This window comes from Triturus cristatus, chromosome 8 (genome assembly GCF_964204655.1).
Source record: "Triturus cristatus chromosome 8, aTriCri1.1, whole genome shotgun sequence".
Taxonomy (NCBI): domain Eukaryota; kingdom Metazoa; phylum Chordata; class Amphibia; order Caudata; family Salamandridae; genus Triturus; species Triturus cristatus.
Genome location: NC_140591.1, coordinates 1,381,814,006 through 1,381,826,514, shown reverse-complemented (window position 1 = coordinate 1,381,826,514; position 12,509 = coordinate 1,381,814,006). Strand labels below are relative to the sequence as shown.

General features: G+C 43.6%; 1 long non-coding RNA gene across 1 annotated transcript in view; it reads right to left on the bottom strand.

The window, feature by feature from the left end:
• Nucleotides 1–12,509, bottom strand: part of LOC146805791 (uncharacterized) — an 86,623-nt gene that overhangs the window by 10,733 nt on the left and 63,381 nt on the right. The window lies entirely within an intron of this gene.

Below are 12,509 nucleotides of genomic sequence, written 5' to 3'. Positions count from 1 at the left end.
GAGATCTACCTGAACAGAATCAATGGGAATTGAACCTGTGACCTTGAGAGTAAGAGTCTCAGACCTTAACCATTTGGCCACAGTGACTCTGCCTAACTACCAGCACCGCCGAATCCTCACTCTCAACACCAATAACGCTGTGATTCCAAATCATCGTAACCTGTTGCGCTTTTACCTTATCATCCTACTCTTAACAACATAACGCCTATGTGTGGAATATTGCGGCCTCTGTCACTGCCTCAAGCTACGTACTACAAAAGGACCCTATACCTACAAGCCAAACTTGTTGGGAGGTAGTTGCCTCATTGCCTAGGCAACCTGTAGCTCCGTTGTACATGTAATGGTTCTGGAATGAAGAGGCTGTGTAAATCCTAATTAGTCACTTTGAAGTTACATCCCCCTTACAACCGTCTACCCAACTACACTTTATCACCGCATTGCTTCAAAGCGCACCCAAACGCAAGCCACCGTCGACACACCTAGCTGACAGCCCGAATGTGACAAAGCACACAAATATAAAGGCATCACAGCACACCTTAAAACATTCCAATGCAGCCCTATCTTACAAAGGGGACCCCAACCTTAAGGAAGGGTACCGCTCATCTGGTGGTGTGGCACCTGGGGGAGGTAATGAAAGCATGAGAAATGAGTGGCTAGGTGAGGTAAGGAGCGCGCGAGAAATGGGCGGCAGGTCTACTGAAAGTAACTGGAGGATGTACGAATATTGTATGTCTCCCACTACGTCGTGCCTTCCCAACTGGCAATAAGTTCAAGAACTGCATCAACCAGGAGCTCTGCCCATGTGACTGCGCCCATACTTCGAGACCCGGGCAGGAAGGACTGTGTCCAAAAGACCTCACAATTCAGAATGTAAAGTGCTTAACTCGTATAAAACTGTCAGGACTGACACTAGGCGGCCCCTTATATTGCGCCATACATACCCCTGCCGTGCTGCCAAACCTGCACACCCTAACTACTGACCCTTACACTTGCGCAACTAAGTGCCCGGACTGGCGACAGGCGGCCACTTCAGTTTGCCCCACACATGGCTCCCGCTGCGCTGCCACTCCCAGTAACATCACAACTCCTAACCCTGACACCAGTCCAAGTGTGACAGTAAAGACTATTCCATACTCCCACCGCTAATAGAACGGCCTGGGCAGCAGGCAATAGCAATCTTAATGAGATTGAATTACTCAATGCATGCTATAGTGGTACTCTCTAAAATTAGACCGACAGTGCTAACTGGTAGCCTGTCACAAGCGCCGGAGCTGAACAATAAGAGGCGGTGCCACGCACCAGGAACCACCCGCTCACACTTAGCTCCGGAAAACCTGATCCAGCGAATCACATCGGTAGGCCATTGCAGCACCTGGAAGTCCAGGTTAACTATATCACCTTGCGGATCATGACGAAACAAGGCTGTAACTTAATGCAAGGTTCAAATCTGCAATGGTTTATCCCTGTGCTTGTATTAGCAGGGGTGAGAGTGTATTAGTTCCTCACCCCCTGCCGTTTTAATAAAAACAATTGTATAACACCTAAACTGAAAAGTCATCATTGTACCACACAATGTCAAACCATCTCAGAGGGAGATGAACGAGGCTGCGCATTAAACATTTATATTCCTCTGCATTCCCCAGCCAGGCGCCGTCAGGGGGTTGAAAGACTAGTGCCGTTTTGTATAATGCAACCCGCCCAGCAAGTATAGGAGCGCTTTACATGAGGGCCATATACATCACACCCGGACCCGGTCAAGGCTATTTGTTGATTGGACACGGGAAAATGATGGGAATCGCCCAACTCACAAGATTAATGTGTCCGCGTGCTGGAGCACGCCAGGTCTGGAACACGAGCGGGCTGCCACAATGGTGCTGCTACCCTGCCCTACTGGTTGACCATGCCGCAAGGAGCCTGAAAACTACATTTCCGTTCGTTGAGAGAGCACTGAATTCCTTCTCAAGGACCCATCCTAGACCGCGACTTCGCTGTAGCGACTACAACGCACGACCCCAATACCTTAGAAATGTTCACTGACAAGACCTCACTGACTCTGAATGCGCTGTGCCGTCAAGAAGCCAAGGAACAACAGCGATGTCTAGTCATCTCTTCTCTCTTCCACCACTACAATTCCCCCCAGCAGTACCCCAGCCAGAACCGAAATTGGAAGAAAACTGGTGCCCCCGGCACTTCCATGCCCCGTGCAATACAACCTGCCAGCTTCACCCACAGCTGGTATTTAAACAGCGCCTCTGCACTGCCTTCAAACTTCGCACCCAATGCACTGCTGGCCCTTGCTTGCCCAGGTAAACAGAAAGTAAAAGCATTAATCCACATTCAGGCAACAAGGGGGGCCTACGACCTCCCTAGCGAGAAATTACCTATGCATTCTCCGATGTATTTCCCGGCATCTCCTCCACTATTAGCCGAAAGATGTACAGACTGTATGGCCCAGCTGGGAGACACAGCAATCTGCTCTTCTGTATATGGAAATTAGTGTTGCACAAATCTGGTAAAAGGCAGGGGTGGGATGACCATGGTCAAAGGCAAAGGGGAGCATCGAGGCCCGCCAAAAGCCCAGCCAAGCGCATTTAAGTTGTGAAAATACAATACGATCTGGCAAGCACCAAAATGAGGCAGGTTTCCAACAACTATCAAAATCCCACTCTGGCCCTTGATTTGCCCAGATTCACAAGATGTTTTAGCGTAATTACCGAGACTCGAACCCAGTTCCCCCAGGTCCGAGGTTGAGCGCCCTAGCCGTTAGGCCAACTCCTCTCCCCTTGACTTAGCTGGAAAACGTGAAGTCCCCCATTGGCGCACAGAGAAACATGTCAAGGTGCCTGGAATCACGCAGCACCTCTGAAATGCAGGAAAACCATTACAATCGGGACAACAAAACTCTAGCCTGTATGGAGACCGTAAATGAGGAACAGTGCCACCCCGTGGCATAAACACCTTACTGCACCCAGGGTATTATACCTGGACAAGCAATCCGTGTAGTGCTCATTGGATACTATCATTACAATGAATTTGAACATCCTCCTCGCCCTTCAAGCGGACAGACCTCCTATTTACAAGGCAAAGCAAAATTAGAGTGCCGACACGACTGGTGCTCAGTCAGCACCGTTCCCTCTGCTCAAATGACCCCAATGCTCCGCTCGCCGTATCAATGGCCACAAGACAATTAAACGATTCGCGAAAAACCGTAGGCGCCCAAAGTGCCCCCTTCAACACTAAACCGAAGCAGCCTGCCTCTCCTCCTCTCGCCGCATGAAGCAGAGTTAAAGGCAGCAGTTCCGCAGCCGCCCCCTCCCGAGCTATGCAAGTAGCTAAAAATAGAGCACAACCCCAGCGGTCCCACCGGCCTCCAATCGCATCCGGGACCGCGACATGGGAAACTCAAAAAGGGGGGGGGGGCATGGAATAAGCGCACACAACCTTGAATGCCTGCGCTCCCCTGATAACAACGATGCGGACCCTGGAGCCCTCAGTACAACAATAGCGGGCCAACCCAAGCGACCCCACATGCCCCCGATCATCACCGAGGCCGTACCCGGAGTACCTCCCGGGGTGCAGGGCAGGGGCTTAACGCACGCGACCCGCGGCTTGGCCTCTGCACCCCCACTGTCCCCTCGCCTAAATACCAAAGCACAACACAACTTCTGAAATTACACCCATCCCCGAGAGTGAACGACTCACCGCAACGGAAACCCCCGGAGGAAAAAACAGCACGCCGACGCCAGACCAGGCCTCTGGCCAGAACGACCAGAAGGCACCCACAAGGCGAGACGAGAGGGACAAGAGGGCGAGGAAGGGCCTAAATACCCCTGCACCCTCCCCCTCTGCCGGAAATATCCATTCGCCGCACGTCTTCCCTGGCTGAGCCCAGGGACTAGACCGGCTGCCCCCAGTGCCTTCATGCGGCACTAAGGCGGCCGCCCTGTTAGGGGGGCTGCTGCGCAACCCCCCCGGGGCAGCCTTGCAGAATGACTGCAGAATGGGGTGTGACGGTGTTGGTGACCTACGCCGAGGCAGGGACCCACGCTGCTTCAATATCTGGCGGTAATCGTAATGTGTGTGGCTCATATTTAAGTGGGCGGCAGAGCCGCTGCAACCAATTTAAAATGTTTTAGGCGCCTGCATTAATGTGCGACATCAGCGCTTCATGGGGGGGCGAGGGGAGGAGACTTGAACAGTCAGTGGCACCTACTCTGAGCAGCGCGCAGGCGCGTAGCGAATAATATTATTATTCATACTGCATGTGGACTCAACCAGCCTGTAGACCCGGAGCGGAAAAATAAGTGCCGGTGCTAAGCATCGGAAAGCCCCGGCACAAATTAAGCACTGGAATAATCTCACCCACACATGCAGTTACCAGGAGAAGACTGATTCAGAATACAGTCATTAAATATTCCTCTGCTTAAAAATAAAGTCAGAGTGGAATAAAAGTTAAAGACTCAAAAATGTTAATCCAAGAGTTTTCAATGAAATAATAACAAATACCTTTCATTAGAGAAACATTTATCATGATAATATAAGGAAGACAATTAAATGAAATACAGACCGTTCCTACAATGTAAAAGAAAAACGGTACTTTCCCATTAGTTTCATAGTTATTTCTTCTTTGGTGGGTTCCAGGTTTCTGACAGAAAACCAAGCCCACAAATAAGAATTTTGCCGGATTAATATAGATTCTCAAAATGTATGTTTGGCTGACCTGGCCAAGTTCTTAGAAGCAGTACAATCTGAATTAGCAGCTAAGCATCATGAAATGCAGAAAATATGCCAGACGCATCAAGGTCTCAGTCAAGAATTTGACTGGATTGGAAACAGAGGAAACGCTTGTAACTTGTGCCCACTGGTTTCTCTTCGACCAGTGATACATGCGTCTACCTTGCAAGTAACTTAGCAGTTTGAAAAACAGGGTGCAAATCAGTGGCAATCCCCTTATTCCTAGACAGTGTCAACCTTTCCACCAATGGCAATATCAGTTTCCCCAACCATGTTGTCCCTTTCGCCCACCTAGGTAAAATCTATGGAGAGAATGAAATATTTGCTATTTTTATGAATCAGTGCCAGTTACACTTCCTATGCTGTATCAAATTGTTTCCTAGTGATACTGCTAAAGTAGTGTTTGTATTATTATATCTAGATGGCAATGTAGGCAATTGGTCCACACCATAGTTACAGAGAAATGATCCAGTGCTGTATAATTATGCAGATGTAAAGACGTTATGAAAAATGTGGTTGCTAAACATACTTACATGCAGTCTCTGAAAAATAATTATTGAACCTTATGCAAGTCAACCTGCTTTACAAAATTATTTGCTGTAAGTGTGAAGCAAATTGGTCTAAAGAAAAAAGTGTGTCTCTTTTTTTATCTGGCTTGAGAGAGTAAATAAAAGATAGTCCAGCTCAGACAGTGGATCCATCTGACACCTGTACCTATTTTATTGATCTAGTTGTAAAAATAGAACATTGTATTACTTAAAAAAAAAATGTGGTCAATTTGATCTAAAAGCGATTACAGGATGAAATGACAAGAAAAATGAAAAAGTGATACCATATCTCAGAGGAGTAAATGAATAGAGGCAATACAAATCAGAGAGGTTCAAGGCTCCTTTTCTAAAGAAGAAAAAGAAAAAAGGAGAACATCTGACCAATATATATATTGTAGAGCGACAGGGCACTGGAATATTGTCAGACAAAAATTCAGAAATTCCAATGTCACAATGGTTTCTGTAACCTCAACACCAGAGGCTCAAGAATACTTCATAGCTCAGACATAGAAGAGATCGCTCAACTGAGCTCAAGAGAAATTGGGTCTCTCACTCAGACTTTTATAGACCTTCTCATTTTCACTGTGTTGCCCCTGTGACATTAAAGATACAATCAAAGCAACTAGTGCAATTTTGAATGTTGCTTGACTCTGGAGCCACTAGTAGTTTTCTAGAGACTACTCTGGCAAAGTTGTTTACAATAGCTGTGCAATAAAAGAGAATTCCAGACGTGGCCAAGGCCATGAATGACTGTTACTCATCCTCTTGAACTATAAATTGGCAGACATATCCAGTGCCTATGGTGCAATGGAAATAAAGAAAGAATAGTTTTTGCTTGGTGCTCCACAATTTGGTGCAATTTTGGTATCCTCTGGTTATTCTGTATAATCCTAAAATTAATTGGGGAAAGAGGACCATTACTTTAAAGTCACCTTATTGTATACAGACTTACTTTTGTGAACCTCTAAAGTTGGACTATCCTATGGCTTCCACTGGAATTACTCAATAATGTGAGAGGGAAATACTACAACTGTATCAAAAACTTGCTGATGTACATGACAAAGTCAGGGCAAGGGATATTCCCCAACATAGGCAATTTGATTATCTTATTACCATCCAACCTAGTGGTACCATATATTTTAGACGCATTTATAATTTAACTGAGAAAGAGTCTCTACATGTTAGAGCCTTTTTTGATGAACTCTTAGCAAGTGGTTTTATAAGACACTCCACTTCTCCAGTTTCTACTCCACTTTTTGTCCAAAAGAAAATGAAGAGTTAAGAGTTCTTATTGATTGGCGAACTCTGAAGAAGGTGAAAATCAAACATTGTTACCTGGGACTTTAATTCCAGTTTACTTGACCAATTTTTTTTAACCATTTATACTAAGTTGGTTCTGCCTGAGGCCTACCGTCTTATGAGAGTTCGAGAGGGTGAAAAGAGGAAAACCACATTTCATATAAAGGTTAGTCTCAATGAATATTGTGTCATGCCCTTCGGACTCTGTAATGCCTCAACTTTGTGAATTCTTGAATGTTTGCATAGTTGTCTTTATTGATGATATGTTGATCTTTTCAAGGTCTGAAGAAGAACACATCACTCATGTACTATACTAACTGTGTTGCACCTATGAGAAAATAGTTAGTTTGCTAAATTTGGAAATGCATTTTCATGAAACAATTGAATAATATTTAGGATTTTCAATTAGTTCTTCTGGTTTTTCACATGTACATTAAAATAATTGATGCAGTTTTGCAGTGGTCATCTCCTACATTTGTAAACGTATTTGAAAGCTTTTATGGCTAGTCCACTTTTTTTTTAGAGACAATTAGTTTCACAAGTGTTTCTTATACTTCTGGCTATTACAACATTGCTCTGTAAAGGAGTTGATTTCTAATGAACTCCTGATGCTGAAGCTGCCTTGCAACATCTAACAACAAATCACATGTGCACTAATATTGCATCACCCTGACCGTGAACAACCACTCATTGTGGAGTCCAATGCTTCACAGTTCTCGGTGGAGGTGATGGGCTCTATCTCAAAAACATTTACAATCTGAACAACAACAGCCAGTGGCCTTCTTCTTGAAAAGAATATTGCCAGCGGAGGCTAACAACACCATAGCAGATTGAGAATTATTAGCCGTTAAGACAGCCTTTCAAAAATGGTGGCATTACCTCTTTGGGGCAAAACATACTGCCACCATTTTTACTGACTGTCAATGTTTGCAATTCCTAAGAGTTTATCTGACACACAATTTAAGCAGACATTATAAACAATAATGAAAATGATCTTGTTAATACATTCCGACCTGGTTAAAAGAATGGTGACTCATTCTCCAGATTGAGTGATCATGAAAATTCAAATACCACACAAGAACCTACAACAATTTTATCCACAGGTTCAGTAATAGTATTAATCAAAGCAGATTTATTTTCCTAAATTGTATTCTGATATTACCTCTCTTTCCCTGGTAGGAGAATCCTGCATGTTCAACTGGAGATGGATTGCTTTATTGGGATCTTCTTCCTGTAATATTTCCACAGGAATAAACCAAATGTTTATTCCTGTGAAAATATTGCAGGAAGAAGATAATAAATGGTTGCATACCTCAACTTTGGCAAGTCATCTGGGAGAAGGCAAAACCATAGATTTGATTAAACTTAATTTTTGATGGGACTCAATGCCCAAGATGGTGCGCCAGTTCATTCAAACTTGTGTCCTTTGTGTTCAATTTAACAGTTTAGATACAAATCCAATAAGTTTGTTCCGTCTTTAATCAATTCCCTCTTGAAAGTGGCATATAGTTCTTATAGTTTTTGTTGTTGAATTGCCAACTTTTCAACGGTTTACCACCATACTAGTTGATATGGATCCCTTGACTAAAATGGTTTATTTTGCACCATTAAAAAAAAAATACTTCATCCAAAAATGTGACACATCATTTTGTCCATATATTATCATCTGTAGTATTTTCTGATAGAAGCCCAAAATTTATAAACAAATTTGGGAAAGAGCTGTGTACATTGTTTGTCACTAATGTTCAGCTGTCTTCTGTTAACCCTCCCCCAAACAGTTGGTCAAGCAGAACAAGCAAACCAATCAATGGAGCAATATTTAATATATTTATTGGCTACATTTCCTGACAACTGGTACAAGCTTTATATATTGCTGAATTTGCTTATAATAATATTGGCAATCCTGCCAACAACAATTCAGCTTTTTACTACTTAACTGGCCAACACCTACTCATGTTACCCTTTGAAGATTATGCCCCTTTTGTTGTACCATCTGTGCAAAAATATCAAACATCACAAAAAATCATTTAAAAGGTGCAAAACCTGAATATGAGAAAGGTGTAGATATTCATTGAAGGCCTGAACCTCCTTTTGAATCTGGGAATAAAGTTTGGTTAATTACAAAACACCTAGGGCCTGATTACGATGTCGAGCCGACATCGCCGCGGTCTCGAGACCGACTGACCTCCGGTTGGCGGTCTTAACACCACCAATACAATGCTACTGCACATGGTGCTATCACATACTCCCATTTCTCTATGGGAGCTTGAGCTGCGGCCGTAAAATGGCCGTAGCACAAGCTGCCATGGAGAAATGGGAGATTCTGTTAATCCCTGCACCACGTGGCAGGCACCTCAAGGTGCCTGCCACACGGTGCAGGGATTATAAGGGGGGCACCTACGGTGCCCCCTCGGCCCCCAACCGGAGGCCATGGAGGAATGGGGACCCTCCTAGGGGCCCCCAATGTCGCTTTCTGACAGGTTTTCCATGTAGAAAATCCTGACATGGAAAGCCTGTTGGAAACCGACATCGTAATCCTGATGGCAGAAAAGCCATCCTCAGGGATTACATTAGGACCTCCGACTGTCCGACGGGCTCCTTCAGCCCAACGGAATCCAGCCGGAATGACCGTCCGGTTTCGAACCTGACCGCCTACATTGTTATTAGGCGGTCAGAATTCAAACCAGCGATGTCAGTCAGAAAGCCTCCGACCTATGGTCGGAGGCTTTCCAACCATCATAATCGGCCCTTAAAGTTGAAAGGGCCTCAAAAATTCCACCACATTATAATGGTCCCTATACTATTACACAAATGATTAATTGAGTTGTATCTCATCTTCATCAATCCTCCTCATTACTAGTACACCCTGTATTTCATTCATTCTTGTTAAAACCATAAAATCCCAATACTAGATTAAGTGGTTATGACTCACTTATGGAAGTGGATGATGAACTAGAATATGAAGCGAAATCTGTATTAGATTCAAAAAGACATTGGGGATGTTTATATCACTTAATAGACTGGAAGGGATATGGCCATGAAGATCATTCTTATGAACCAGCTGTTGAAGTTCATTCCCCATGCCTAATACAAATATGTCATGCACAAAATCCTTCTAAAAGTACACTTGTGAGATGACCTTTGGGGGCACCTGTTCAATTTGCCATCAAATACCTTCCCTAAAAAAGAGCTGAATGATCATGTTTAAATAAAAACAAATCTCTTGATGATGGTTTGCTAAGCAAATCTGAGAAATCATATGGGTATGAGACTGTACTGAAAAAAATAGAACCATGAACTGCCCTAAACTTTTCAGGAACTATTTGATTTATCACAGTAAAGATTAAGCAAATGTATTGTTCGTTAAGCTCCCTGGGGCTTCTCAATTGAAAAGGAATGAAGAAAACTGTCCATGCCCACCTGACAAAGGAATTTAATTGATACAATCACAAGAGCTACAGAGGACTGCCTGACATTTACTAATCATTTTGGAACTGACTTACCTTCTTCTCTTGTCAAAGATGCTTCTTTCATATTCGGGAAATGTAGTTTTCCTCTGCCTGTTGGCTGTCTGTACTCAAGGTTACAGATACTAGATTTTTGGACATTCTAGATTTAGTTCAACAGTCTTTAATGAAATCATCTGACCGTCCACAGAATATGCATCCATTCTTTGAATGTATTCTTTCTCTATCTTCTGAGATATGGACCTTGACTAATTGCATTGGTTCTGGAACTTCAGAGGTTCTATTCTGTTCTAATTGCAGGCCTATTACCAGTACGTTAGACTCTGCTGTAGTTCTTTCTGAACAGGATTCATCTTAACTATAATCAAATTGCATCACTAAGTCTATGAACTCGGCACACTTGGTAGGAGGAATTACAACTTGCTCCAGTACATCATTCAGCTCACTTCATAGTCCTTTATAAAATAATGATGCTGTCTTCTCTTCAGGCCAACCACTCTCAACAGCTAAATAATTAAATGTTCCAATATAAATCAACAGATCGTGATGGCCCTATTTTAAATTTATTAGCTCACTATCTATGGAATGAGTGTGTGACTTTCCGTTGAACATCTTCAGGATCTGGTCAAAGAAGGCAGAAAAACTCTATAACAATGAAACATTTATTTTTACTTAAGGAATACTTCAATTGGCATCATGTCTCCATAAACGTGACAAAACAAACCTAGTTTAGATTAGTAATCTGGAAATATCATGAAAAATGCAATTGATACTACTTAAGGAAAAATGCAAGCCTTTTTGGATCCTCATCAAAGTCCAGATTTATCAAGGGTTTGCTTTGCACATATGTCACGCAAGGCAACTCAAGCCAACATACGCCCTTAAGTCAGATTTACTATGCCATGCAGAGCCACATTGTGTGGCTCCACATGGCATAGTTAACACGAAGTAATGCATTTCAGCACAAGTCACTGCCTTGCATAACTCTGCATGGGAGAGACTTTCCATGGGTGGAGCGTGGGTATGTGCACGACTAAGAAGAAGGACTGCTCTGCTGCTGTGATGCTGGAAAGACTGTCCTTCTGCCCTGCTGCAGTGATGCATGAGAAAGGAAGACTAGACCTGCTACTTCAACCCAGAACCACCAGAGTGACTCTAAGGGCTAGCTGACTGGCCTCCTATTCTGAGCTTCATGGACATAACAAGCTCCAAAGATCTGTCCTGCATCTCCCATAGGATAACATTGGAATTGCCTTCTTATATTTTATAAGAGTAATTTCCAAATGGGAAGAGATAACTGGTTCATGTTTGGTGATTTTGGAATCACAATTTAAAATCCTAACTTATGGTGAAGTTAGATTTTATATTATAATTCCGATAATGCCACTTTTAAAAAGTTGTAATTTTCTTGCCTTAGCCATTTGGTGCCTGTCTCTGGTCACATGACTGGGTGTAGTTGGCAGTTGGGCTTTGTGTATTCCTCCTGCACAGCCAAACACTATGACAGCTTAGGTGTGACTGGTTGGGACATCACTGGCAGGGCGGGAGGGGAGAGCTGGACACAATCTCACTTAAACCAGAATAGGCTGTGTCCTGTCTCCACACAAAGGGCCTAATGACCCTGCATTGTCACTCCAGGTTGAAGGCAGGGCTTGGGAGGCAGGAAATTCCTTGCACTTCAAAAGTCACTGTCTAGAAGTTTCACCCACCTTCCAGAACCAGGTCACCATGTGTAGTGCTAGAGGCACTCCTATGTATTGAAACCATGTGATGACCTTTGACTACCATTGTTTTAATTGACTTTTGGGGTGTTATTTTATCCTATCTTGAATGTCCTGCATGTGCACGTTTCTTTGAAGATTTCTTTCATGTCTCTTTGTAGTTTAGAGTGAGAGCTTTCACAGAGTTGAACAGCCTTGCCAGGAACAGAACATGTGGGATGTGCATTTGAAAGCATGAGAGAGAGAGAGAGAGAGAGATGCAGAACGCACTTCTTGGTCTCAAAGTGCAGTGTTATAGGCAGTGGTGCTCAAATGTGCATTATGTTGTACATTTGGGCGATGAAGTGTGTGATGCTATAGGAAGTGGTGCACAAATGTGCATTGGGAAGTATTATAAAGTTCTTACTATTGGCTTTGACATGCCCTCATGACATCTTGAATTCTGTTGGCTAGCTTGAGCTTTTGCGCACACAAGCAGGCCCCCAGATTACTTAAGTTGTTTAGGCTATTCACGTTCAAGGTTGTTTTAGGCTTTCGTGAGCTTCGCTGGGTTAATAGGTGGGAAGTGTGCTTGGTACCTTTCACAGCAGAGATTGTTGTTGCCAGAGGAATGTGTTGAATGTACGGATCTGTCTCGGAGTCCAAATACAGGCGCCTGGCCAGCTTCTGTCTTGCCCTTGACATAGACCAGTACAGTCAGCCTGGTTTTTTATAATAGAAGAAAGGGGGCGAGGTTTCTA